General features: G+C 42.3%; 1 protein-coding gene across 1 annotated transcript in view; it reads left to right on the forward strand.

The window, feature by feature from the left end:
• The first annotated feature begins 14230 nt into the window (after nt 1-14230).
• LOC135195075 (uncharacterized) overlaps nt 14231-27110 on the forward strand; it is a 32903-nt gene continuing 20023 nt past the window's right edge. Inside the window, exon 1 of the mRNA XM_064221447.1 lies at nt 14231-14626. The gene's annotated coding sequence lies outside the window, so the exon portion shown is untranslated. The remainder of the gene's footprint in view (nt 14627-27110) is intronic.

Genomic DNA, 27110 nt, shown 5'->3' on the forward strand with positions numbered 1-27110 from the left:
TTCGAATAAATACCTAACTCTTCCTGGAGCCTCGAATGAATATCTAACTCTTCCTGAAGCCTCGAATTAATATCTAACTCTTCCTGAAGCCTCGAATGAATATCTAACTCTTCCTGGAGCCTCAAATGAATATCTAACTCATCCTGGAGCCTCGAATGAATATCTAACTCTTCCTGAAGCCTCAAATGAATATCTAACTCTTCTTGAAGCCTCAAATGAGTATCTGACTCTTCCTGAAGCTTAGAATGAATATCTAACTCTTCCTGGATCCTCGAATAAAAATCAAACTCTTCCTGAAGCCTCGAATGAATATCTAACTCTTCCTGAAGCCTATAATGAATATCTAACTCTTCCTGAAGCCTCAAATGAATATCTAACTCATCCTGGAGCCTCGAATGAATATCTAACTCTTCCTGAAGCCTCGATGAATTATCTAACTCATCTTGGAGCTTCAAATAAATATCTAACTCTTCATGAACCCTTGAATGAATATCTAACTCTTCCTGAAGCCTCGAATGAATATCTAACTCTTCCTGGAGCCTTGATTGAATATCTAACTCTTCCTGTAGCCTCGAATGAATATCTAACTCATCCTGAAGCCTCAAATGAATATCTAACTCTTCCTGAAGCCTTGAATGAATATCTAACTCTTCCTGGAGCCTCGAATGAATCTCTAACTCATTCTGGAGCCTCGAATGAATATCTAACTCTTCCTGAAGCCTTGAATGAATATCTAACTCTTCCTGAAGCCTCGAATGAATATCTAACTCTTCCTGAAGCCTCGAATGAATATCTAACTCATCCTGGAGCCTCGAATAAATCTCTAACTTTTCCTAAAGCCTCGAATTAATATCTAACTCTTCCTGAAGCCTCGAATGAATATCTACCTCTTCCTGGAGCCTCGAATGAATATCTACCTCTTCCTGGAGCCTTGAATAAATCTTTAACTCTTCCTGAAGCCTCGAATGAATATCTAACTCTTCCTGGAGCCTCGAATAAATCTCTAACTCTTCCTGAAGCCTCGAATAAATATCTAACTCTTCCTGAAGCCTCGAATTAATATCTAACTCATCATGAAGCCTCGATTGAATATCTAACTCTTCCTGAAGCCTCGAATAAATCTCTAACTCTTCCTGAAGCCTCAAATGAATATCTAACTCTTCCTAGAGCCTCAAATGAATATCTAACTCTTCCTGAAGCCTTGAATGAATATCTAACTCTTCCTGAAGCCTCGAATGAATATCTAACTCTTCCTGAAGCCTTGAATGAATATCTAACTCTTCCAGGAGCCTCGAATGAATATCTAACTCTTCCTGAAGCCTCGAATGAATATTTAACTCTTTCTGGAGCCTTGAATGAATATCTAACTCTTCCTGAAGCCTCGAATGAATATCTAACTCTTCCTGGAGTCTTGAATGAATATCTAACTCTTCCTGGAGACTCGAATGAATATCTAACTCTTCCTGAAGCCTCGAATGAATATCTAACTCTTCCTGGAGCCTCGAATGAATATCTAACTCTTCCTGAAGCCTCGAATGAATATCTAACTCTTCCTGAAACCTCGAATCAATGTCTAACTCTTCCTGAAGCCTCGAATAAATATCTAACTACTCCTGTATCCTCGAATAAATATCTAACTCTTCCTGAAGCCTTGAATGAATATCTAACTCTTCCTGGAGCCTCGAATAAATCTCTAACTCTTCCTGGAGCCCCGAATAAATCTCTAACTCTTCCTGAAGCCTCGAATGAATATCTAACTCTTCCTGAAGCCTCGAATAAATATCTAACTCTTCCTGGAGCCCCGAATAAATCTCTAACACTTCCTGAAGCCTTGAATGAATATCTAACTCTTCCTGGAGCCTCGAATAAATCTCTAACTCTTCCTGAAGCCTCGAATGAATATCTAACTCTTCCTGGAGCCTCGAATGAATATCTAACTCTTCCTGAAGCCTCGAATGAATATCTAACTCTTTCTGAAGCCTCAAATGAATATCTAACTCTTCCTGATGCCTCGAATAAATCTCTAACTCTTCCTGAAGCCTCGAATAAATCTCTAACTCTTCCTGAAGCCTCGAATAAATCTCTAACTCTTCCTGAAGCTTCGAATAAATATCTAACTCTTCCTGGAGCCCCGAATAAATCTCTAACTCTTCCTGAAGCCTCGAATGAATATCTAACTTTTAATGTATCCTCGAATAAATATCTCACTCTTCCTGAAGCCTTGAATGAATATCTAACTCTTCCTGGAGCCTCGAATAAATCTCTAACTCTTCCTGGAGCCCCGAATAAATCTCTAACTCTTCCTGAAGCCTCGAATGAATATCTAACTCTTCCTGAAGCCTCGAATAAATATCTAACTCTTCCTGGAGCCCCGAATAAATCTCTAACTCTTCTTGAAGCCTCGAATAAATATCTAACTCTTCCTGGAGCCTCGAATAAATGTCTAACTCTTCCTGGAGCCTCGAATAAATATCTAACTCTTCCTGGAGCCCAGAATAAATCTCTAACTCTTCTTGAAGCCACGAATGAATATCTAACTCTTCCTGGAGCCTCGAATAAATCTCTAACTCTTCCTGGAGCCTCGAATAAATACCTAACTCTTCCTGGAGCCTCGAATGAATATCTAACTCTTCCTGAAACCTCAAATGAATATCTAACTCATTCTGAAGCCTCAAATGAATATCTAACTCTTCCTGATGACTTGAAGAAATCTCTAACTCTTCCTGAAGCCTCGAATAAATCTCTAACTCTTCCTGAAACCTCGAATAAATCTCTAACTCATCCTGAAACCTCGAATAAATCTCTGACTCTTCAAGAAGCCTCGAACAAATCTCTAACTCTTCCTGAAACCTCGAATAAATCTCTAACTCTTCCTGAAGCTTCAATTGAATATCTAACTCTTCCTGAAGCCTCAAATGAATATCTAACTCTTCGTGAAGCCTCGAATAAATCTCTAACTCTTCCTGGAGCCTCGAATAAATCTCTAACTCTTCCTGACACCTGGAATAAATCTCTAACTCTTCCTGAAGCCCCGAATAAATATCTAACTCTTCCTGAAGCCTTGAATGAATATCTATCTCTTCGTGAAGCCTCGAATGAATATCTAACTCTTCCTGGAGCCCCAAATGAATATCTAAATCTTCCTGAAGCCTCGAATGAATATCTAACTCATCCTGAAGCCTCGAATGAATATCTAACTCATCCTGAAGCCTCGAATGAATATCTACATCTTCCTGAAGCCTTGAATGAATATCTAACTCTTCCTGGAGCCTCGAATGAATATCTAACTCTTCCTGAAGCCTCAAATAAATATCTAACTCTTCCTGAAGCCTCAAATAAATATCTAACTCTTCCTGGAGCCTCGAATAAATCTCTAACTCTTCCTGAAACCTCGAATAAATCTCTAACTCTTCCTGAAACCTCGAATAAATCTCTAACTCTTCCTGAAGCCTCGAATGAATATCTACCTCTTCATGAAGCCTCGGATAAATCTCTAACTCTTCCTGAAGCCTCGAATGAATATCTAACTCTTCCTTAAACCTCGAATAAATCTCTCACTCTTCCTGAAGCCTCGAATGAATATATAACTCTTACTGAAGCCTCGAATAAATCTTTCACACATCCTGAAGCCTCGAATAAATCTCTAACTCTCCCTGAAACCTCGAATATATCTCTAACTCTTCCTGGAGCCTCAAATAAATCTCTAACTCTTCCTGAAGCCTCGAATGAATATCTAACTCTTCCTGAAACCTCGAATAAATCTCTAACTCTTCCTGAAACCTCGAATAAATCTCTAACTCTTCCTGAAGCCTCGAATGAATATCTAACTCTTCCTGAAGCCTCGAATGAATATCTAACTCTTCCTGAAGCCTCGAATGAATATCTAACTCTTCCTGGAGCCTCGAATGAATATCTAACTCTTCCTGAAGCCTCGAATAAATATCTACTCTCTCCCGGAGCCTCGAATGAATATCTAACTCTTCCTGAAGCCTCGAATAAATCTCTAACTCTTCCTGAAACCTCAAATAAATCTCTAACTCTTCCTGAAACCTCGAATAAATCTCTAACTCTTCCTGAAACCTCGAATAAATCTCTAACTCTTTTTGAAGCCTCGAATGAATATCTAACTCCTCCTGAAGCCTCGAATAAATCTCTAACTCTTCCTGAAGCCTCGAATGAATATCTAACTCTTCCTGAAACCTCGAAAAAAAATCTCCAACTCTTCCTGAAGCCTCGAATGAATATCTAACTCTTCCTGAAGCCTCGAAATAATATCTAACTCTTCCTGAAGCCTCGAATGAATATCTAACTCATCCTGGAGCCCTGAATGAATATCTTACTCTTCCTGAAACCTCAAATGAATATCTAACTCTTCCTGAAGACTAGAATGAATATCTAACTCTTCCTAGAGCCACGAATGAATGTCTAACTCTTCCTGAAGCCTCGAATGAATATCTAACTCTTCCTGGAGCCTCGAATGAATATCTAACTCTTCTTGAAGCCTCTGATGAATATCTAACTCTTCCTGAGGCTTCGAATGAATATCTAACTCTTCCTGGACCCTCGAATGAATATCTAACTCTTCCTGAAGCCTCGAATTAATATCTAACTCTTCCTGAAGCCTCGAATGAATATCTAACTCTTCCTGGAGCCTCAAATTGAATATCTGACTCATCCTGGGAGCTTCAAAATAAATAAACTAAACTCTTCATGAAAGCCTCAAAATTGAATATCTAACTCTTCCTGAAGCCTCGAACATGGAATATCTAAACTCTTCCCTGGAGCCTTGGAATTAATATCTAAACTCTTCCTGAAGCGACGAATGAACTTATCTAACTCATACTGAAGCCTCAAATGAAATTATCTAACTCTTCCTGAAAGCCTTCGAATGAACTATTTACCTTTCCTTCCGAAGCCTTGGAATGAATATCAAAAACTCATTTCTGGAGCCTTCGAATGGATATCTAACTCTTCCATGAAGCCTCGAATAAATCTGTAACTTCTTCCTGAAGCCTTGAAATGAATATCTAACTCTTCCTAGAGCCTCGAAGATGAATATCTAACTTTCCTTCCTGAAGCCTTGGAATGAATATTCTAACTCTTCCAAGAAAGCCTCGAATGAATATCTAACTCTTTCTGAAGCCTCGAATGAATATCTAACTCTTCCTGGAAGCCTCGAATAAATATCTAAACTTCTTCCTGGAAGCCTCGAATGAATATCTAACTCTTCCATCGGAACCTCGGAATGTATTAATCTACTCTTCCTGAAAGCCTCGAATGAATATTCTTAACTCGTTCCTGGAGTCTTGAATGAATATCTAACTCTTCCTTGGGCAGCTCGAATGAATATCTAACTCTTCTTGAAGCCTGGAAATGGAATATCTAACTTTCTTCCTGAAGCCTTCGAAATGAATATCTAACTCTTCCTGAAGCCTATCGAATGAAATTATCTCGCCTTCCTGGGAGCCTCGAATAAATATCTAACACTCTTCCTGAAAGCCTCGAATGAAATATCTAACTCTTCCTGGAGCCTCGAATCGAACATATTCCTAACTCCGTTCCTGAAAGCCTCGAATGAAATATCTAACTCGTTCCTGGAGTCGTTGAAATGAATATCTAAACTCTTCCTGGAGCCCGCGAATGAATATCTAACTCTTCCTGAAGCCATGGAAGATGAATATCTAACTCTATTCCTGAAGCCTTCGAAGAATATTTTAACTCTTCCTGAAGCCCTCGAATGAATAATTTCTAAACCTTCTTCCTGGAGCCTCGAATAAATATCTAAACTCTTCCTGCAAAGCCTCGAATGAATATCTAACTCTTTCTTGGAGCCTCGAATGAAATATCTAACTATCTTCCTGAAGCCGTCGAATGGAATATCTAACTCTTCCTGGGAGTCGTTGAATGAATATCCTAACTCTTCCTGGCGCCTCGAATGAAATACTTAACTTCTTCCTGAAGCCTGGAAACATGAATATCTAACTCTTCCTGTAGCCTCGAATGAAGAATATCTAACTCATTCCTGAAAACCTCCTCAAATGGGAACTATTCTAACTCTTCCGTGAAGGAGCCTCGAATAAATATCTAACTCCATCCTGTATCCCTCGGAATAAATCCCTAACTCTTCCTGAAGAACTTGAATGAACTATCTAACTCTTCCTAGGAGCCTCGGAATAAATTTGTACTTATTCCTGGAAGCCCCGAAATAAAAATCTCTAACTCTTCCTGAAGCCTCAGAACTGAATATCTAACTCTTCCATGCAAGCTTCGAATGGAATATCTAAACTCTTCCTGGAGGCCTCGAACGAAATATCTTACTTTACCTGAAGCCCCGAATGAATATCTAACTCTTTCCATGAACGCCTCAAAATAAATCGTGAACCTTCCTTCCTGAAACCTCGGAATTAAATTCCTCGAAACTTTCTTCCTGAAACATCGAATAGATCTCCAACTCCTTCCTGAAGCCCTCGAATAAAAGCTCCTAGACTCTTCCTGGAAGCTCGAATAAATCTCTAAACTCTTCATTGAAAAACCTCAAAATAAATCCTGAACTCTTTTTGAAGCCTTGAATGGAATAATCTAACTCTTCCTGAATCCTCAAATAAAATCTCTAACTCTTTCTTGAACGCCTCGAATAAGAAATCCTAACTCATCCTGGAAGCCTTGAATGAATATCTAACTCTTCCGAACAGCCCTCAAATGGAATTATCTTCAACTCTTCCTGCGCCCGCCTCGAACTAAAATCTCTAAAAGTCTTCCATGATGCCCTCGAATGGGAAATATCTAACTTCTTCCTCTGGAGCCTCGAATAAACTGAATCTCTAACTCTTCCTGAAGCCATCAAATGAATATCTAAACACTTCCTGAAGCCTTGAATGAATATCTAACACTGTTCATGGAAAGCCTCGAGTGAATATCTAACTCCCTTCCTGAAGCCTCAAAATGAATATTTCTAACTCTTCCTAAAGCGCCTCAAAATGAAATATTAACTAACTTTCCTGGAGCCCGTCGAATAAATCTCTTAACCTCTTCCTGAAACCTCGAACTAAATCTCTAACTCTTCCTGAAACCTCGAATAAATCTCTAACTAACTTTCTTTTCGAAGCCTTTCGAATGAATATATACCTGTTCATGAACGCCTCGGATAAATCTCTAACTCTTCCTGGAAGCCTCGAATGGAAATCTCAACTCTTCCCGTTAAAACTTGTCGAATAAATCTTCTCACTCTTCCTGAAGACGTCCAGGAATGAAATATTTAACTCTTACCTGAAAGCCTTCGAATAAATCTTTCACACATCCCTGAAGCCTCGAATAAAATCATCTAACTCTCCCTGAAACCTTCGAAATATATCTTCTAACTCTTTACTGGAGCCTTCAAATAAATCCTCAAACTCTTCCACCGTTTGAAGCCCTCGAATGTAATGAATATCTAAACTCTTCCTGAAAACCTCGAATAAATCTCTAACTCTTCCTGAAACCTCGAATAAAATCCTCCAAACTCTTTTTCTGAAGGCCTTCCTTGAATGAATATCTAAACTATTTCCTGGAGCCTCAAATGAATATCTAGCTCTTCCTGAAGCTTGAGAATGAATATCTAACTCTTCCCTGAAGCCCTCGAATGAATAATCTAACTCTTCCTGGAGCCCTCAAAATGAATATCTAAAACTGTTCCTGAATAAGCCTCGAATGAATATCTAAACTCTTCCTGGAAGCCTCGAATGAATATCTAACTCTTCCTTGAAAGACCTCGAAATAAAATCTCTAACACTCTTCCTGAAACCTCAAATAAATCTAATAAACTCTTCTGGAAACCTTGAATAAATCTTCCTAACTTTACCGAAACTTCGAATAAAATCTCTAAACTCTTTTTGGAAGCCCGAATGAAATATAACCTCTCCGAAGCCTCAAATAAATCTCTAACTCTTTTTTCCTGAAACCTCCGGGTCGGGGAATGGGATGAACTATCATAACTCCTTCCAATGAAAGCCTCGAAATAAAATCTCTAACTCTTCCTGAAAGCCTCGAAAATTGAACTATCATAACTCTTCCTGAAAAGCCTCGGAATTAAATCTCTAACTCTTACCATGAAGCCTTCAAATGAATCTAACTAACTTTCCTGAAGACCTCGAATAAATTAAATATCTAACTCTTCCTGAAGCCCTCGAAGAATATTAACTCTTCCTGGAGCCTTGAATGAACTATCTAACTCTTCATGAAGACCTCGAATTAAATATCTAAACTCTTCCTGAAGACCTCGAATGCTTATCTAAATCTTCCTCGGGAAGCCTTGAATTGAATGTTCTAACTTTCCTCCTGAAGCCTTGAATGAATTTGTCTAACTTCTTGCCTCGGAGCCTCGAATGAAAATATCTTAAACTCTTACTTGAAGCCTCGGAAGAAATATCTAACTCTTCCTGAGGCTTCGAATGAATGATCTAACTCTTCCTGGAGCCTTCAAATGAATATTTAAACTCTTCCTGAAAGCCTCCGAAATAATATTCTAATACTCTTCCTGAAGCCTCAAATGAATATTCTAACCACACTTCCTGGAGCCATTCAAATGAATATCTAACTCATCCGGAGACCCTTCGAATGAATGATTTAACTCTTCCTAGCGCAATGAATATTAACTCTCTGGAGCCTCGAATGAATACTAACTCTTCCTGAAGCTGGAATGAATCTCTAAACTCTTCCTGAGCCTCGAATGATAATCTAACTCTTCCTGAAGCCTTTAAGAATATCTAACTCTTCCTGGAGCCTCGAATGAATATCTACCTCCTTCCGGAGCCTTGAATAAATCTAACTCCTTCCTGAAGCCTCGAATGAAATCTAACTCTTTCTGGAGCCCTCGAAAAATGAATATATAAACTCTTTCCTGAAGCCTCGAATAAATATCTAACTCTTCCTGAAGCCTCGAATGAATATCTAACTCATCCTGAAAGCCTTGTAATATCTAACTTTTCCTGAAGCCCGAATAAATCTCTAACTCTTCCTGAAGCCTTTAAATGAATATCTAACTATTCCTAAGCCCGAATGAATATCAAATCTTCCTGAAAACTTTGAATGAATATCTAAACTCTTCTGAAGCCTCGAATGAATACCTTAACTCTTCCTGAAGCCTCGAAGAATACTACTTCCTGGAGCTCGAAGAATATCTAACTCTTCCGAAGCCGAAATGAATAATCTAACTCTTATTGAGCCTCGAATAATATCTAACTCTTACCTGAGCCCTCCAATGATATCTAACTCTTTCCTGGAGTCTTGAAAGATATCTAACTCTTCTGGAGCCTCGAAAAATCTTCAACTCTTCCTGAAGCCTTCGAATGAATATCTCTTTCCTGGAGCCTCGAGTGGAAATCTAAATCTTTTGTAGCTTGAATGAATATCTAACTCTTCCTGAAACCTCTAATGAATATCTAACTCTTCCTTTTTGAAGCCTCGAATAATATCTAACTCTTCCTGTATCCTCGAATAAATCTCTAACTCTTCCTTGCCTTGAATGAATATCTAACTCGTCCTGTAGCCTCGAATAAATCTCTAATTCTCTTTCCTGGACCGCCCCGAATAAATCACTAACTCTTCCTGAAGCCCTCGAATGAATATCTAAAACTCTTCCTGAAGCCTCGAATGAATATCTAATCTTCTGAGCCCCGAATAATCTCTAACTCTTCCTGAAGTCTCGAAATGAATACTCTAACTTCCTAAAGCCTCGAATAAATCTCTAACTCTCCTGAAGCCCTCGAATAAATATCTAACTCTCCTGAGCCTCGAATGAATATCTACTCTTCCTGTAGCCTCGAAGAATACTAACTCTTTTGAAGCCTAAATTAATATCTAACTTTCCTGATGCCTCGAATAAATCTCTAAACTCTTCCTGAAGCCTCGAATAATTTTTAACTCTTCGAGCCTCAAATAAATCTCTAATCTTCCTGAAACTGAAAAATCCTCTAACTCCTTCCAAAAAGCCCGAATAAATCTCTATTCTTCTGAAACCTCGAAATAAACTCTAACTCTTGCCCTCAAACCTCGAATAAATCTAACTCTCCTGAAGCCTCGAATAAATCTCTAAAATCTTCCTGAAAACCTCGAATAAATCTCTAAACTCTTCCTGACCGCCTCAAATTGAATATCTAAACTCTTTCTGAAGCCTCGAATGATATCTAACTCTCATGAAGCCTCGAATAATCTCTAAAACTCTTCCTTGAGCCTCGAATAACTCTAATTCTTCCTGACCTTCTGGAATAAATCTCTAAACCTTTCCTGAAGCCTCGAATGAATATCTAACTCTTCCTGAAGCCTTCGAAGAAATAAATCTATCGCTTTGGAAGCAAGAATAATCTAACTTTTTCCTGAGCCTCGAATGAATATCTAAATCTTCCTGAAGCCTCGAATGATATTTAACTCATCCTGAAGCCTTCGAATGAATATCTAATCATCTGAAGCCTCGAATGAAATAATCTAACTCTTCTTGTAGCCTCGAATCTCTAAACTCTTTCTGAAGCCTGGATAAATCTCTAACTCTTCCTGAAGCCTCGAATGAATAATCTAACTCTTCCCTGGATCCTCGAATGATTGTCAAACTCTTCCTGAAGCCTTTCGAAAAATCCTACTCTTCTGAAGCCTCAAATAAATCTCTAACTCTTCCTGAAGTCTCGAATAAATATCTAACTCTTCCTGAAGCTCGAATAAATCTCTAACTCTTCCTGGAAAGGCCTCGAATAAATCTCTAACTCTTCTGAAGCTCGAATGAATATCAAACTCTTCCTGAAGCCTCGATTGAATATCAAACTCTTCCTGAAGCCTCGAATAAGTCCTCTAACTCTTCCTGAAGTCTGACAATCTCTAACTCTCCTTGAAGCCTAAAATAAATATCTACTCTTCCTGGAGGCCTCGGATAAATCTCTAACTCTTCCTGAAGCCTCGAATGAATATCAACTCTTCCTGAAGCCCTCGAAATGAATATCAAAAACTCTTTCCTGAAGCCTCGAAAAATCTAACTCTTCCTAAAGCTCGAATAAAATCTCCTAACTCTTCCTGAAGCCTCGAATAAATATCTAACTCTTCCTGAAGCCTCGAATAAATCTTCAACTCTTCCTGAAGCCTCGAATGAATATCTAACTCTTCCTGAAGCCTCGAATAAATCTCTAATTCTTCCTGAAGCCTCGAATAAATCTCTAACTCTTCCTGGAGCCTCGAATGAATATCTAACTTTTCCTGAAGCCTCGAATGAATATCTAACTCTTCCTGAAGCCTGGAATAAATCTCTAACTCTTCCTGAAGCCTCGAATAAATCTCTAACTCTTGGGGTCTCCCCTGAAGCCTTGAATGGAAATCTTTAACTCTTCCTGAAGCCTCGAATAAATAATCTACTCTTCCTGAAGCCTTGAATGAATATCTCACTCTTCTGAAGCCTCAAATAAATCTCTAACCTCTTCCTGAAGCCTTAAATAAATATCTAACTCTTCCTGAAGCCTCGAATGAATTTCTAACTCTTCCTGAAGCCTTGAATGAATATCTAACTCTTCCTGAAGCCTCGAAAGAATATCTAACTCTTCCTGAAGCCTCGAGTGAATATCTAACTTATCCTGAAGCCTCGAATGAATATCTAACTCATCCTGAAGCCTCGAATGAATATCTAAGTCTTACTGGAGCCTCGAATGAATATCTAACTCTTCCTGAATCCTCGATTGAATATCTAACTCATCCTGGAGCCTCGAATAAATCTCCAACTCTTCCTGAAGCCTCGAATAAATCTCTAACTCTTCCTGAAACCTCAAATAAATCTCTAACTCTTCCTGGAGCCTAGAATGAATATCTAACTCTTCCTGGAGCCTCGAATGAATATCTAACTCTACCTGAAGCCTCGAATGAATATGTAACTCTTCCTGAAGCCTTGAATAAATCTCTAACTCTACCTGAAACCTCGAATAAATCTCTAACTCTTCCTGAAACCTCGAATAAATCTTTAACTCTTACTGAAGCCTCGAATAAATCTCTAACTCTTCATGAAACCTCGAATAAATCTCTAACTCTTCCTGAAACCTCGAATAAATCTCTAACTCTTCCTGAAAAACATCGAATAAACTCTCTAAAACTAACTTTTCTGAAGCCTCGCATGAATATCTAACTCTTGTCCCTGAAGCCTCCGAATAAATCTCATATAAATGGCCATAAATAATTCTGTAATGACAACGCTCAATAATGCAAAACCATAGGTAATAAACATTGTACTCGCTGCTAAAACATTCGAGCACAAGCGGTATAGGAGACCGAAAGTAGCACGAAACAATGAAACACATGGGAGCGAGCCGCGCAGGGCGGCTCGGAAACAAAGCCGTCCGGGACGCCGTCTTTCATAACCGAAATAAAAGGTTAAACAGGCCCTTGCCCGGCTAAATTGACATGAAACACTTCTAGCAGTACTTAACTTGGATGCAGCAATAGCTTGACGTTCCATGATGCAAAGATAATCCAAAAACGAGCACAAAACACAGAGCAAGAAAAAACACGTGCGGTCTGGATGGTGCTAACGAAAAGGAAGCCGTTAGAGGCACTAGTGGTACCATCAGAGGTGCTAGTAGTAGTTGTAGCGGGGAGTGGGCCTTGGATCGGCCCCTCTCTGGTTGAGGGTTTTTGAAGAAGGATGAATCTAAATGGCAAGAGACCCTAAGTTGTGGTTTCACTCGCCCCAGAAACCATACTGACACCTTTATATATAAGGTGAGCAAGCCAGAATATTCTGGCATTTCCATTTTAGCTTTTTCTCTGGTATGTTAGCATTAATTTACCTTAGAAATGTGTGCTAAAGGGACATTTCACGTAGCGACACGGGCTGAACCCAGAAAATGTTTTGTTCCTTGCACGTCCAGTCCGGTAACGCACCTGACGCCACGCACGCTCATGCGCTATGTGGGGCCACTCGTGTTTGAACTATGACAGTTGATCGAAACGCACAAAGCGCGTAGCCGTGTTGGACGCACGCGACGCGCCGCGACGGATTCGATGGGGCCTTAGCCTAAAGGTAGGTTTACACTTACGCACTTTCGTGTTGCGGGCTGTTACGGGGTGGGACAGCAAGAAACCGTTACAAAATTGACGTGGTTGAGAGAAAAAATGACCGTTATTTGGCAGCGTGGGTTGGACCCAGGTGGTGGGTTACGGACACCTCACGGCGTGTTCCTGCGGTGCCTAGCGGAGTGTTACAGAGTCGGCGCAGAGTTGGCGCGGTGTTATGGTCGTTGTTGCTATGCCAGGCCACGCGCTCTTGCAGCTTTGTTACTCCGTGTAGCGGTGTGTTGCGGGTGGGTTGTGGTGTTGTTGCGGAGTAATAATAACATAATTCATAATAATGAGACAAATGAGAAGCAAATGATGCACATGTAAAGCATAGAAAGTAAGAAAATGAACATGAAAAGCATAGAATGTAAGAAAATGAACATGAAAAGCATAGAATGTAAGAAAATGAACATGAAAAGCATAGAATGTAAGAAAATGAAATTGGACTTGGTTTATACCATAACATTTTCAACTGCAAATATCATACGTAGATTATCAACTAAGGTCAATATGTCTTTAGTCTGTTACTGATTTTTCATTGTTCCCCTGTTAATAATTATGTCCAGTCAATGTTAATTATTGTTTCATTATCATATTTGTATGTGTTCATGTTCATTTGATCATGTTCTCAATGTTATATTATTGTTCTTTACCTTGTATGTTATTATATCATTTGATGGCCATATTTATTTCATGTTCATTTTTCATTTTTAAGTGCAAGTTATTTTCAGAGTTCTATTTATTTCATATATCATATTTCATGTTAGATTTCCTGTTATATTTCTTCATGTTATTATTCTTTATGGCCATGCTTTTTCATTTTTCAATTTCATTTCACCCAATCATATCATCATATAAATTGTCATGACATATAAATTAAGCATCAATAAGGAAAATGTAAATGCAAGTCAGTATTTCAACATATTTATTACAAAAAGAAACATTATGAATGATATAAAATGTACAAAATCATTTAATATTAAGAATAACTGAAAATAACTGTTGGCGACTTGGCGTTATTGTAGTGTTGACTTAGAGCCGTTATTACTGTAATATTGCTGCGCTTGCTCCAATAACACTTTAAACCACTCAAAAACTAAGCAGTAACGCCACAGTAAACATGAATCGACGTGAGATGTTGGGAGGGTGCGCAATCTAGCAGTTTTTGTTTTCATATATTTGCAGAAAATTTTGAGTTCATTTTTCCTCCGTAAAGTTCCAGATGATTGAAAATTTATATCAAGATTACTTCCAAATGAATCTATTTGTTATTTCGTGTATTTAAGCAGTTTCAAGATCAAAAAGTATTTTGTGTTTGCGCTATACGCCAACTTTTGCGCTGACGTTAATAAATACACTGACAGTTGTCAAAACGAATGCGCCGTTATCATTGAAATTGTCATTTTAACCCATCGTGGTCTGGAGCGACTTGTGTCTGTCATGTACGTTAATCGTTATGCTGAATTTAAACGAACCTCAATAGGACGTCGGCAAACTGAACTTTAAGAGTTATGCTGGCAGCTGAGTCTTGTTAAAGGAATCGACACATCTTCACATCGATTTAATTCAGGTATACCATTCGGCCTCTGCCCAGGTTCTTTTAGTAGTAGCCAAGTAGGTAGGTAGTAGTCATTTTCTAGGGAAGTGCCGTCCGAAGTTAATTGGGAAACATATTTATTTTGTACTGTGTTTACTGAACTAATAGAAACTCCAACCAATTACAGGTGCCGGTTTACTGACAGCTTCACTTTGTGATTGACGATAGGTAGGTACTACTAGCTACTGGGTATATACTACCTAGGCTAGTAGGGTACCAGCACTCCATACTACGAAGGCCTGTCCTAGCAGGCTTAGGTAGGGCACCATACCTACTAGGTAGGTAGTACGTACCCAGTACTACTAAGTGGTACGTTTGTGTAAGCTGGTTGGTTTTGGGGTTATTGGCTACTGACACCAGTAGATACCACACTGGTACACCAGGGAGTAGGCTAGGCATCTTGACTGGTTATAGGCTAGCTAGGTAGCCTATGCTGTCCGTAAGGGGCCTAGAGCCGTGAGTGCACTGTAAGCATTGCTTAAGGTTCTTTGCAGTGTCCTTTCAGCCCTTAGCTGTAGCCCCTTTCATCTCTCTGTCCTTCAGTCTTTTGGTATTTCTACAGAAGCAATCCGCGGTGGCCTAGACTATGGCAATTGACGTTTTCCTTTGTTATTTTACTTACTGAAAAAAAATTTAAAGTAATATTTATTCGGACGACTGTAATTAATCCCCAAGGGCCAGTACTAAAAACGGCGAAATACATTGGACGCCCCAATCCCTAGTCAAATGTCGTATCCACGGTTACGTTCCTTGCAATTCGTGCAGAACTATTCTTTAGAATTACCCTGCAAGTAACGTAACCGCGGATACGACATCTACCAGGGAATGGGGCGTCCAATGTATTTCGCCGTGTTCAGTACTGGCCCCTGGGGGTTAATTACAGTCGTACAAATGAATATTTCTTAAAATTCTTGTTCAGTAGGTAAAACTGCATAGAAAAACCGCAACTGCCATAGTCTGGGCCGCCGTGGATAGGTACCCTAGGTCTACCTTTCTTTCCACCCTCTTCTAACAATTGTTTCATAGCCTAGTGCAACTGCGAGGTTTTTTCCTGTTAAGCCTGCCACTAGTTACCTACATTTGTGCAGTCGGACTCTTAGCAGGCAAATCTTTGCCACTAACGATTCAGTCTTTTTCCTCAGTCCTCCGTAACAGCCACGGTGTCAACACATGATGCTCTGAATGTAATTGGGGTTAATCTAAGTAATCAAGACACGGCGGGTATTTCTTCAGAAATTGCAGTTTCCTATAGTATTGTGGTTGCTCTTTAACAATTTGTTATAGTTTTTAGGGGTCGGCTGTAGTTAATCTAGAATTTGCCTTTAAACTGTATCCTACAGTAAAGGGGACTTAGGCTAATTGGAAAGTGGGGTTTTGGGTGGGGTAAATCACTTAGGAGAATTATGCTGTCGTGTCCTTAATACCTAGAAATATCGTAATTGGCTTGCTGACGTAAGAAAAAATCATAAAATTCAAGTAAGACATCCAGTGAAAGAGTGTTTGAAAAAAAAATAATTAAATGCTCCCATATAACTTTTTAACAGTTTAAGTTTGGCCCCAAGGACTTTCCTAATGTTTATTGAATATTTTCATACAATGAACTTATCTGTCAGATATATACTTAGCTAAGACTCCGTCGTCCCTGACAGAAATTCAAATTTCGCGCCACTCGCTACCGGTAGGTCAGGTGATCTACCTGCCTGCCCTGGGCGGCAGGACTAGGAACCATTCCCGTTTTCTATCATATTTTCTTTGTCGCCGGTGGTATCAACATTGTTGTTACTACCTCCTGACTGGAATTCGCTTTCAAGACTTTTTTGATCATCTATTGGATTTCTTGGTGACGTACTGGATCGTTGTTTTGGCATTCGCTACTGTGGACTGGATTTGGACTTGCTTTTGATTTTTCTGATAGAATGTCTGATTCAAGTGTTAGTGTGAGAGTTTGTGTGAATGTAGGCTGCAAGGTGAGGATACCGAAGGCTTCGGTTGATCCTCACACTGTATGTCGTAAATGTAGGGGGTTTGACTGTTCTTTAGCTAACACCTGTATTGAGTGTGAAAAGTTGAATGCTAATGAATGGAAGACTCTAACTTCTTACTTGAAGAAGTTAGAGACGGATAGAATTAGACGGGCTGCACAAAAGAGTGTGAGTACAAGGCCTATTGAGCCTTTTTCTGAGTCTAACTCTCCTATTATTAATGAATTTGATTCTCCCTATGTATCTGAACCCTCACAGGCTTTGCATTTGGATTCGGCTTCGGAAATCGCCAATCTGAAGGCTACTCTTCGTAAAATGAAGACAAAGATGGCGGCCATGCAAGGTAAGGGAAGTGATAGTGAATTACTTAGTGAAGTGAGTGTTCCCAGTGTTGTGGAGGGGGCGTCTGACCATCCCTGCGATGCTCCCAGGCCTAGACCTCTTCCAAACTCACATACCCAGAGGAGAAGGAAAGTCGAAAGTCGTACGGAGGTTGTGGGGAATCCCCAACGGTCAGGCGTCCCTTCAGCAGGTTCTGTTTCGCTACAGTCTGCTCAGGACCGCTTTAATAGAAGCGTCCTACGAGATTGTTTCTCGTCGTCCGGTTCTCCTTCACCTAAACGAGGGTGGAAGGACTCGGATCTTTCTAGGCCACTGAAAAGGCACTGGAAAGAGCGCGCGTTTGACTCGAGCCCGGAGCGCTTCTCGGAGGAAGCCCCTTCTTCTATCAAGAAGGCTAAGCTGGTTTCGACGCCTCCTCGAACGGTATTTGAGGATCGCACTCCTTCGAGTGCTCCTGCTTCTTCTATTGAAGAGGACGCTGGTGTGGCTTCCAAGAGGATATTGCTTGCAGTACAAGAGCAGTTAGCCTCTTTGGTTGGAGTTCTTTCGAGGGATCCCCCTCGCAAGAAGGACGCTAGACTTCCTATTAAGAAGTCTCGTCTTCTTTCACCTGCCAGACGTGAAGCGTCCTCCAGACATGAAGAGCCTTACAAGCGTGGGATGTCTTCCAGGCGCGAAGATTCTTGCAAGTGTCAGGAGCTATCCGAGCGAGTTGCTCTGGATAAGGATACGCTCAGGCGCGAGGCGCCAGTTAGGCGCGAGGAATCAGCCAAGCGCGAGGCGCCAGCCAGGCGTGAGGATTCAGCCAAGCGCGAGACACCAGCCAGGCGCGAGGAGTCAGCTTTGCGTGAGGCGCCAGACAAGCGCGAGGCGTCAGCCAGGCGCGAGATGCCAGCCAGGCAACAAGCTCCAGCCAAGCGAGAAGCGCCAGCCAAGCGCGAGGCGCCAGACAAGCGCGAGGCGCCAGACAAGCGCGAGGCGCCAGCCAAGCGCGAGGAGCTTTCCAGGCGTGAGAAGTCAAGCAGACGCGAGACTTCTTTTAGACTTGAGAGAGATTCTGTTCACTCTATGAATCCCTCTCCTAGTAGGAGTTTTGTCACCAGTAGAGAGAGAACTTGATGAAGATCCTCTCGTTTTTCAGGCCGATTCTCCGCACGGTGTGGAAGGAGATTCGGAAGAAGAGGGTAACGGTAGAGAAGGAGTCTCTAACTATAGAGTTCTGACGGACCTTCTTTTGCAGGAGTACGGAGATTCTTTGACTCCTGCGGCTCCTCCTTCGCCTTGATCACTGTTTTCGAGTGCGGTTGTACCAAAGTCTTCGTCGGTCTTGAAGATGAGACCTACGATCTCTATGAAGAGAGCGCTACAGTCTCTAGACAAATGGATGTTGTCAAAGAAGGATCTGGGCAGAACCACCTTCTGTATGCCTCCAGCCATACTTTCTGGCAAGAGAGGTTTCTGGTACCGAACTGGGGAGAACATGGGCCTTTCTCTCCCAGCGGCAGCCGAAGCGGACTTTTCAACCTTGGTTGATTCATCACGGAGACACGCTTTGAATGGAGCTCGTGTGTCTTGGGCGATTTCTGAGACGGATCATCTCCTCAAGGGCCTCTTCCATATTTTGGAAGTGTTTAATTTCCTAGACTGGTCCCTTGGGGTGATGTCTAAGAAGGCTCATGACTCGGAAGGTCTAGACCCCAAAGTCATTCTGAGTATTCTTTCTTGTATTGATAAGGCAGTACAAGACGGATCGGGAGAAATCTCCTCTCTTTTTGGAGCGGTACTCCTTAACCTCTTCATTACCGAAAGTTTGTTTGGAGGTAGGTGGGTACCACCATTCAAGTCTACTACACCGCACCGGGTGCATAAAGGTGGTACGCATAGTACCACCAAAACTCCTCTTTTCAGATAGGGACTTCCAATCATTCTGTAATTTCGGTTTGAAGAGTTTGGAGCAAAATAAAACAGTATGACACGATGCAGACGTATGATGAACCCAAAAAATATTATTACTGCTTATAGTAGTGTGTAGGTGACAGATGAACTGCGTCTCAACAAAAAATCACAAAACCAGACAAGCGTAAACATGTAATAACTTCTACCCAAGTATAAAACCAGTTGCATCATCATTTACTGTATTTATTTATTTATTCACTTATTACATTTTACAAATAAAAGATATGAACACCAGATAAATGAAGGTAAAAATAAAGCCTTATAGTAACTTTATATATAAAAAACCAAACCAGAGAAAAAGCGAAAAAGCGATTTTTTCTGAGGACAAGAAACTTGAAAAATTAGTTTAGATACCCCTGATACCCCTAAAGTTGTTTTCTGTGATGAAACTAATCTTAGAAAAAAGTAGAAAATGACATCGACCAATTTTTTGAAAGATATACTATAAATTTGCGATTTCTATATTTATTGGCGGGGGCTTTCGCTTTAGTTTTTGCTCTTTTTTTTTTGTTATTACGTGCTTATTTACTGTTCTATTTTGATAATACTTTATGTGCATGTTCCAGGTGCGATATACCAACATTCTGTAAGACCGAATTTCTATTCAAGAACTGTAGTTTTCTCACCGACCTCAACCCAGTGTCCCTTGTACGAAGGGACACTGAGTTTCACATTTTTTTTTTCATAAAATCATTTATTTTCCCTGTAGGATGATAAAACTAACAGAGAATAAGCACTATTATAGTGCTAATAATACCTGATAATTTCATTAGCCTGTCTTGATTAGTGTATTTTTGGCAAATATTTTTACGATCGGCACCCCTCCAAACTGGAGTCACTACCGAGAGATTCAGTTCGGCAGCAAACACAATGTTAACATTCTGCTCACCCACCCGGTAAAGAAGGGGTTAAGAAGAGGAGTATTTGTTCCGATACGTAATACAAACCCTCGGTCCTTTAACAATAGGAAGGTAACTAGCGGCAGCTGGGACGGTCGTAAGCTTCGAACAAGGGGAGAATGGTAGTTAACTGCTTGTCCGATCGTGCGCGCGCCCGCGCGCCGAGAGGTGAAGAATCACTTTTTGCTTTCGGCCGCGGGTGTCGGGACGGGTGTTTTCGTCATCGCTCTCTGCCCGCTTCATCGTCGTATGCTTTGTTTATATTGTGTTTTCTACTAATGGTTTGGTTTGACTTGAAAATGAAAACTGTAAGTACACTGTTTCATTTTCATTACTTAATTATGAATCAACATGGAGCTATCGCCGTAGAGACGGCGATTTCCGCTCTTTTCATGAATTGAACCCTTGAATTATGTCTCGGTGCCGAGGGCGGGCGCACTCGCGCCGAGTCATGTATTTTGGGCGAAAGTGTGTAATTGAAAGATGTAAGTACTCTTTTTCATTATATTTTTGCCCTGTGCGTTCGTTGCCGAGAGCTTGATTGCGCTCGGCAAGAAGCCTCTTATTTTGTATGAATAGAATGCAATGAAAGTGGATTCGCAATGCAGTTTTCTTTTCATTTTCATTTATTAATTGCATCAAATTTAATTTTGGATCAATTTCCGCTCTTACCCGGGAATTAATCCTTACGATTTATTGCTGTGAAAGTGAAAATAGCAAGTGCAGTATTGTTCATTTTCATATATATTTATGATAGCATCATATTATTATGGATCAAGTTTCCGCTCTTACCGGGAATTGATTTTTCCCTCTTTAAGTTCTATGAAGTGAATCGCAAGTGCAGTATTCTGTTTCATTTTCATATTACTTTTCACTGCTGTGCGGGGGTAGGGGAAGCGAAGGTCTGCCAGGAAGTCGTCGGAAAGCTCTCCCGCGACTCCCTTGGTATCCGATTCTTCGTCTTCTTTCCTGCCCCCCGCTCAGCTTCCTCGTATTTTCTTTTTTGGGGTCTTCCTTCCGTTCGGGGTGGGGCATGTCTCCCCCCCCGTGCGTGAGGGAACCCCTTTTACTAATCTGTCTGTGCTACAGCCGTGGGAGACGACCTTGGACAGGTGGACCACTGCGGCTGCAGGGCGTGCCTAGCATCCACGATCTGCTGCAGAGTCTAGCGAGGTCTGGGGCGGTGACCTTGGAGTGGTCTCCACTACAACCTTCACGGCCGCTTATGCTGCTTCCCCCCGCTGGTCTACACTCCCCATGCTGTGTCGGTGACGCCGTCTGCCGCTTCTAGGGCCGGTGCGCCGCCGTACCGAGGAGGGGTATGCCGCCGCCGCCTGTGTTTTCTTCGTGTTGCCTGCCCCAGACTTCCGCTGTTCCAGCAGCTCGCCCCTGGACCGGCCGCCAGTTACCACGCTGGCTGCCGATGATTCTACGAGGTGATGGCTGGGCCTGCCGTACCTGTCGCTGATGTGGTTCCCGCTACTGGCTTGGCTGTCCCTTCTGTGTTTACCGCTGCCGCTGTTCCTGCCGCTCCTGAGCTGGTTGCTGTTCCTGTCGCTCCTGGTTTCCTGCGCCTGTCCATGCTGGTCCTGCCCATGGTGTGTCGTCCCCAGTCCCAGGTCCTTCCGGACAGGTGCAGTCGGGCCGTGTTGCTTCGGCAATAGGCCCGACTCCGGCCTGGATGGAGGACCTGACGACTGTCCTGCGTGAGCTGACGAAGAAGAGGAAGGTGTCATCTTCGTCTTCGTCTGTTGCTGCCTCTTCCCCTTCGACTTCTAAGGCCCATAAGCCGAAGAAGAAGAAGGCTGCCTCCCCCCCTAAGAAGTCTCCTTCGGGAACTTCTAAGGGCCCGTCCCACCTCGGTGGGACGGGGGGTCCTTCTGCTGGTCCTCCTGCTCCTTCGGGAGCGGGGCCCGTCTCCCCTTCCGTAAGGAAGAGATAGACCTTACACCTTACAGACCTTACATCTTGTTCGGGTTGCCCCAGGTCCCTCAGTGTGAGGCACCTCTAATGTCTACCAGAGAGTTGCTAAGTACATCTTCCGGTATATTTTGCATCTTCCAATCTTGGATGGTCTGGGATGCAGTTTAGATATTTGTCGAGCTTATTCTTAAACACATCTACGCTCACTCCTGATATATTCCTCAGATGAGCTGGCAACGCATTGAATAGACGCTGCATTTATTCGATGCTGGTGCGTAGTTGATTAATGTCCTGTGTGCTTTCCTTATTTTTTCCTGGTATAGTTTTGGGCACTATTAATCTACCTCTGCTTGCTCTTTCTGATATTTTTAGTTCCATGATATTTTCTGCTATTCCTTCTATCTGTTTCCATGCCTGAATTATCATGTAGCGTTCTCTTCCTCCTTTCTAGACTATATAATTTTAAGAATTGTAGTCTTTCCCAGTAGTCTAGGTCCTTAACTTCTTCTATTCTAGCTGTAAAGGACCTTTGTACACTCTCTATTTGTGCAATATCCTTTTGATAGTGTGGGTACCATATCATATTGCAATATTCAAGTGGACTACGAACATATGTTTTATAAAGCATAATCATGTGTTCAGCTTTTCTTGTTTTGTTGAAGTGCCGTAACAACATTCCCATTTTTGCTTTACATTTTGCCAACAGAGTTGCTATTTGATCATTGCATAACATGTTCCTATTCATCATCACACCAAGGTCTTTAACTGCTTCCTTATTTGTGATGGTCTCATTATTAGGTCCCTTATATGCATATAGCTTTCTTTCTCTGTCTCCATAAATTTATTGATTCAAATTTATCAGAGTTAAATACCATCCTATTTACCTCTGCCCAATCATATACTTTGTTAAGGTCTCTTTGTAGAGCGTTCCTATCTTTCATCACAAGTAATTTCTCTACTTATTCTTGTGTCATCTGCGAAACTACTCACTACCGAATCCTTAACATTATTGTCTATGTCTTCAATCATAATAACAAACAGTATTGCAGCTAACACCGTACCTTGCGGCACACCGGATATTACCTGGCTTCATCCGATTTCTCGTCGTTTGCAATAACTATCTGTTTTCTGTTGTGTAAAAATTCTTTTAACCATCTTCCTACTTTATCCACGATATTGTGTTTTCTAATTTTCTTCGCCAATATATTATGGTCTACTTTATCAAAAGCTTTTGCAAAGTCTAAATAAACCACATCGTTTCATTTCCGCTTTTCATATTTTTGAATATGTTTTCACGGTGGACTAACAGTTGGGTTTGTGTACTTTTTCCGGGTACGAAACCATGTTGTCCTTTATTAAACAAATTATTTTTTATTAAATGTTTTCATAATATTTTTTCTTCATTACCCTTTCATACACTTTCATAATATGTGATGTTAGACTCACAGGCCTATAATTACTTGCCTCTAGTCTTGATCCACTTTTGAAAGTAGGGGTAATATATGCTAATTTGTGCTCATCATATATCTTGCCTGTATCTACACTTTGTCTTAATAATATTGCAAGTGGCTTTGCGATAGAATGAACTACTTTCTTTAACAAAATAGCAGGAATTCCATCAGGCCCTGCAGCAGCTCCATTTTTAATTTCATTAATAGCCTGCACAATATCAGCTTCATTAATATCTATGTCAGCTAAATATTCACTATTTTCAATCCCTTACTTCTATATCATTATCTTCATTATCTATTCTAGGGGTGAATTCTCTCTTATATCGTTCTGCCAGTATGTTGCAAATTTCCTTTTTTTCATTCGTTAATCTCCCTTCAATTCTCAGAGGGGCCTATTTCTATTCTTCTTTTATTCATCTTCTTCGCATATGAGTATAATAGTTTGGGGTTTTTGCTTGATATTTAATAGGGTTTTTTTCTTCCAAGTCCCGTTTTTCATTTTTCTTTTGATTGTATATCTTTTGTTCTGCATTTTCTATCTTACTTTTTAGTTCTATAACTTTCCATGCATTTTTTTCTTTTGCAAGACCTTTTTTTCCACTTTCTGATTTTCTGGAACAAGATCCTTCTGTCTCTTGGTATGCATGAATGATGTTTACTTTTCTTCTCGGTATATATTTTTCCACTATTATCTCCAATATTTTATATAATATCTCCGTATTTACCCCTTATGTCATCACTTACGAAAATGTTATCCCAATCTTTGTTTAATTCTTCATTAATTTCTGACCATTTTATATTTTTACTGTAGAAGTTGTATTTTCCATATCCTTCCACTTTTTCATTTCTTGCTTATCTCTATTTTCACTTGCTTTGGAATGAACTGTTAATTCTATGACATTATGGTCTGAAATACTCCGCATTATAAACTATTATTTCTTTAACATAATTCATCTCGTTCACAAATACTAAGGTCTAAAGTATTTTCCTTTCTTTGTTGGCAGGTGATTTATTTGTTGAATGTTGTATTCTAGTAGCATATCTAATAGCTTTTCAAATTGCCTCTTATCTTCTGCACTACTATTACTCTCTTTTTTATATGTATAAGTACAACCACAATCTCCTATTCGTTCTTTCCATTCTACGAAAGGAAAGTTGAAGTCACCAGATAGGAGAATAGTCCAGTCCTTGTGATTTCTACATATATCATCCAATTTTTCAATTATTAAGTTTCAACCTCTTTGTATTAGGAGGTCTATATATTACTATGTTCATCAATTTTTCAGATTCAAATTCTACAGCTATTAGTTCACATTCTGAGTTACTATATTTCTCATATATTTTTCCAGAGGAGTATCGGTTAGCTCTGGTACTTCCTCGCCTGGTGCTAGCGGCGATGCCGCTACGACAGGTTCCGGCTCGTCTCTCGTTCGCGCGGGAGATCCCGAGTGTACGCTCTCCCTCGGGAGACCGTGCAGCCAAAGTTTCGGCGCCAGAGTTCGCTCGGCGCCAAGACCACGGCACGGAGCAGAAGGCTGGCGAGAACCGCTCAGGTGACTCTCGCCAGGCCAGCGGCCGCTCGCGCAGCGACCAGCTGGTAACCGGGTTTTTGTTATTCCCCCTAAGAAGACTCCTTCGGGAACTTCGAAAGGGCTCGTCACATTCCGGTGTGACGGGGGGGTTCTTCTGCTGGTCCTCCTGTTCCTTCGGGAACGGGGCCCGTCTCCCTTCTGAGAAGAAGAAGAAGACGGGGACCAAGGGTGTGCTGGCTACCGCTGGTACACCCTCGCCTGGCCTTGGCAGCTCTGCTGCTAAGCCAGGTACCGGCTCGGATTTCTCGTCCGCGAGAAGTTCCGAGTGTACGATCTCCTTCGGGTGACCGTGCAGCCAAAGTTAAGACGCCTGAGTTCGCTCAGCGTCATGACCGAGGCACGGAGCAGAAGACTGTCGAGAGCCGCTCAGGTGACTCTCGCCAGGCCAGCGGCCGCTCTCGCAGCGACCAGCCGGTACCTCGGGTGGACGTTGACGGTCTCTGACCGGCCACGGGTTGAGGCTGGGAAGAGGTCCCCCAGGTCCCCTCGACCGACGGTACCAGCCTCGGCTGGTAACCAGCGGTTTGACGTGCCGCGAGGGACGCTCACCGGTTCTCACGGCGAAAGCGAGCTCTGCAGGTCACCTGACCGCCGCTCCCACAGGGACCGTCCGGGCGGATACGGTGACCAGCAGCAGCTCAGTCTGACGCACGGGAACGGGGCGGGGTCCGACGTGCTCAGTCGAGCCGCTCGCCACAGGTGAGCGGCACGGCCAGGCCTGCAGATCGATCCCCACGCGGGTTGGTGATCGGCTGCAGCCCCCCACGTACGCTGGTCCTGCCAGCGAGCGGGGGGGGGAGCGTCAGGTCTGTCTCTCCACTACCTTCAACTTCCTCGGGCTACACCGGGAAGAGCGAGGTAGGTCAGGAGTGATCGTGAGAGGTGCGCCGCTCACGATCCCCGTCACGACGCCGCACGTGCCAACGTATGGTCTTAGGACCAACCAGGACGTACGCGCAAGTGATTGGAGGCGACCGTCAGGGGGAGAGGGGGTAGCGTCAGTTCTGTCTCTTCGATACCTTCAACTTCCTCGGCATACGCCAGGAAGCGCGAGGTATATAGGAGTGATCGTGAGAGATGCGCCGCTCACGATCCCGTCACGACGCCGCACGTGCCAGGTTGGTCTTAGGACCAACCAGGACGTACGCGCAAGTGATTGGAGGCAACCGTCAGGGATCTGTTGCTGGTCCTTCTTCTGAAGGAGGAGGGTCCTGGGAGCTGCTGCTCTTGTTGGAGGGACTGGACGGTCCTACTCCTCAAGACGCTGTAACTTCCGAGATTCAGAGTAACTTTACCCAGGTTATTGCACTGATTCGTCAGCACAACGACCGGGGGGAAGGATCGCCGCTCCCCCCACCAGCAGAGCCCATGTCTCTGCTCGAGTCGTTTTGGGGCCCGAGAGGGAACCCAAACCGACGGTGGGTATGCCGCGATCGGAGCTTGCCGATTCTGTCTTGAAACCAGAGTCTCTCGTCTCCGGACCAAGAAGGCTCTCTCAGTTCTGGCCCGGTCGATCAAGCTACTTCCACCTCCTCTACTGCGACAGCGGCGTTTCTACGTGTCTTCGGACACCGTATTTATACTCCTTCGGTCCTCCTGAGAGGTTTCGACCTCGACGAGGACTGGAATGAGTCGGAGGACGGTATCGGCTCTCTCTGTCAGGTGTCGATCAGCCCCACCCAGACGACGTTCACAGTGGCGGCAGACCCTTACCTACAGTGAGAGTTCGTAAACCCTCCTCGGGAAAACGTTTTCTCCTGACGATACGTTTTCCCAGACTCTGAGAGGCCATCACCGCAAGGCGATGGCTGCTCCTACTCTTCTCCAACTGCTAGTTCCACTGGGAAGGCGAGCGAGTATCCAATTCCTCCCCCATTCCCTCTCTCCTTACGGCTACGAGGGAAAGGGGAAAGGGAAGGATCCTACAGAGATTTCTCTGTAGGATCCCACGTTGGCGACTGCGCTACCAGGGGGGACCTTCGGGTCCTACCTGACGTAAGCCCCGGTCGTTTGAGGAGGGATCCTGCCCCATTCTCGATTTCTACGGGAATCGAGAGGACCACCAGCCGATATCGTTTGACGAATTCGGTGGGGGGGGGGTTTCGCAGACTGCTTAGAATTCTACGGAATTTCTAGCGCATTCAGAGTGTTAGAGTTTCTTACGATCTCCAAACACTTAGGCGAGACCACGGTCCAAAGTGAGCGAGACGAAAATCCCCGATATGTTACACGATAATCGGGAACCTCGCCTATGCTCGAATTCCTGGAATTTCTAGCATTAGGAAGAAGACTGCTGCTGAAAGAAGACTATC

The sequence above is a fragment of the Macrobrachium nipponense genome, chromosome 15, assembly GCF_015104395.2.
Source record: "Macrobrachium nipponense isolate FS-2020 chromosome 15, ASM1510439v2, whole genome shotgun sequence".
In the NCBI taxonomy this organism is placed as follows: domain Eukaryota; kingdom Metazoa; phylum Arthropoda; class Malacostraca; order Decapoda; family Palaemonidae; genus Macrobrachium; species Macrobrachium nipponense.